This window comes from Apium graveolens, chromosome 6, assembly GCF_009905375.1.
Source record: "Apium graveolens cultivar Ventura chromosome 6, ASM990537v1, whole genome shotgun sequence".
Taxonomy (NCBI): Eukaryota; Viridiplantae; Streptophyta; class Magnoliopsida; order Apiales; family Apiaceae; genus Apium; species Apium graveolens.
Genome location: NC_133652.1, coordinates 298,472,476 through 298,475,524, shown reverse-complemented (window position 1 = coordinate 298,475,524; position 3,049 = coordinate 298,472,476).

Below are 3,049 nucleotides of genomic sequence, written 5' to 3'. Positions count from 1 at the left end.
TGTACCACGGTTATTCTTCTTGCACAATATTGCTCACAAGATAGTTCACAATGTCTACGAACCACGGTTATTCTTCTTGCACCCCAAACAACTGCTCGTCGAGAAAAGACTCATTTATCACTGTCTTATTCTGTGAAGCTGTACTTGGATCTTCTAATCGAGAGAGATGATCTGCCACTTCATTCTCAGTACCGTTCCTATCTTTGATCTCCAGTTCAAACTTTTGTAGTAAAAGAATCTATCTAATCAATCTAGGCTTCGAGTCCTTTTTCGAGACGAGATAGCGAATCACAACGTGATCAGTGAAAACTGTCACTTCGCCCCAAGCAGATAAGATCAAAACTTCTCAAAACCGTAGACAATGGCTAAGAGTTCCTTCTCAGTTGTGGTGTAGTTCAGTTGAGCACCATTGAGGGTCCTACTAGCATAATAGACCACATGAAATACATTGTTCTTCCTTTGCCCAAGAACCGCTCCAACTGCATAGCCACTCGCATATCATATCATTTCAAAAGGCTCATTCCAATCAGGTACAGTTATGATGGTGCCGTGATCAAGCTCCTCTTTAAGCTCTCAAAAGCAGCTAAACTGTGATGACCTCAACCCCGGGGTCAGGAGTTGACATCACCAACAATAATACTAATAAACAATATAACCCAAATTATTAATTATACATAATCTCGACCCCCTTTACCAAGACCTTTTCCAAGTTTAAGTATGACTTAGGTTACAACCGTCAAAAAACCAACTTACTAAAGACAATCCAAACAATACTATCTTTATTCAGCAACTCAACAGACCCGCTTGGGTCCAACACAACTACCTCAGAGGAGCCTGACACGGAAGGAACTGGAACTCTACCCCGACTACCACTGAAGAATCTCCTAGGTATCTGTAATACATATATAAAACATTTTGCAAGGGTGAGCAATCAATTGCTCAGCAGTACCACTATATGAATAATAATCAAAAACAGTTTATGATAAACAATTATCGGAACATAAATCATAACTTGCTAGAAAATAAGTAAAACATGTGTGAACTGGATATCAAAACTAGCATGCTCTGTAAAACCAAATCATTAGTTGTGTGCTGTGCATAAATATCAATTTCTATTTTAGCATGCTTCTTTCATTTTAAAATCTTCCATCCCATCACAGGACCCATAAACCATTTGTCCCATTACGGGGACCCAAAATCATTTGTTTCGTTACAGGAACCATAAAACTTATCCCATCACAGGATCTATAAAACTCGTCCCATCATAGGACCTATAAAACTTGTCCCATCACAGGACCTATACAATTTGTTCCTCTCCGGTAACCTCAAAATCACTTGCTCAAATATAAAAGTATTGGATGATCCCTGGTGAGACAGCTGATCAGGCTATCCTATGAAACTTGTTTCGGATCTCAGAGACTAGCTAGGTCTCTGTCACGCTGGGCTGGTGATTATAATAGGGTGCGCAACCACTTCGCCTCTTACGCTAACTTTCAGGCCGTTACGGGACATCTGCGCACACTCATCCAATTATCTGATCATTTTTATCCAGTTTTCCAAATCACTTACCTATCTCTTGTCAAAACAATTATAACACAGCACATTTTCCCAAAACATTTTCATTTTATTCAAAACCTAGAGATAGGTATTTTCAGAAGTTACTTTTCCCCCAAAACCAAGTTAACAAAACAATTTGAAACCTAGGGGATACGTAACTTAAATCGTTCTGTTCCAGTACGTAAATGTAAATCAATAATTATTCATATAGTACTGAACTGTAAAAGATTTGTTCAGGGGTACTTGCCTTGCAGAGCTTTACAAATAGTATCGATTGACCTTGAGCTGACACGGACGCTTAGGCTTTAATGTCTAACCACTAGATTACCCTGGATTCGACTTTAACACTCAGGTCCTTCGATTGGAACCTTACTGAGCTCGTCGAGTGTCCACTAGACTATCCGATGCCAACTCTTGGGCCTTTCGACTAAAACCTACAAAGTCGAAATACCCTAATTTAGAACTTCGATTATGCTTGACATATCCTCGCTAACAATCTACCCGAACGTTAATAAAATCCGACTCGTAACATATTCAATATTATAATACACGTATCAATTAGGGTTCACTTCTTCGAAAGTCGGTCGGTGTTTATTTTCAGAAAATAGGCATATTCATCCTTTTATGAAATTAGAATTATTGATTTCAGCAAAGTATTTCATCACAACACATAATCAGATTTCGTACAAAATAGTTATATATAATCGATCGACGCTCCGATATCCATTGGGTACGGCCTCGAATTTCCGTAATTAAATTCTCCGGAAATCGGGCAGCACCTCCTTTGATTATCGGCTAACCCGTCGAACATCCCGAAGTCAAATCAATCACAACCAATTCAAACTAAACACAATACAATTCCCAACCACCGATTCCAGTCAACACTGTCAATTCTCAAATTCACAAACACCAATTATTCATTATTATCTACATTTTATGTCTTAACTCGCATTTTATAACTTTATTCGAAATTTGCATTTTAAATCGTATTTTGTATTTTAAATTGTAGGACTCAGAACAACGTCATCACAGTCCACCGTCGGCTCGCCGAGACTCATCGCCAACGGCAGTAAAATTTGTGGGTATCCGATTAATTTCGGACTTTCATCACAAATTTCACCGATTAATTTCTAGAATTTTCCCCGCAATAAAACATATATTTCATGAATTTAATTATATCGTTTTCTGCAGAAAATAACGTAATCAATTCAATAAAATAATTCTCAAAAATCAACGCGTGTAACAACACACACCATATAAAGAATCGAACAAAACAACGCAGAACAGGTCAAAAGGAGCAGACGGCAAGGCGGCTACACGGCGGTTACACAACAGCACCCCCGCATACACCCAATGCCCACAACACGGAACACATATAAATTATGTATGTATATACATAATAATCCAACCGAAGCACATAACCACACAGTCAGGCACACACCCCACCACCGTCGCCTCACCGGTGAACCGACAGCAACAGTCGGTGGGGAAA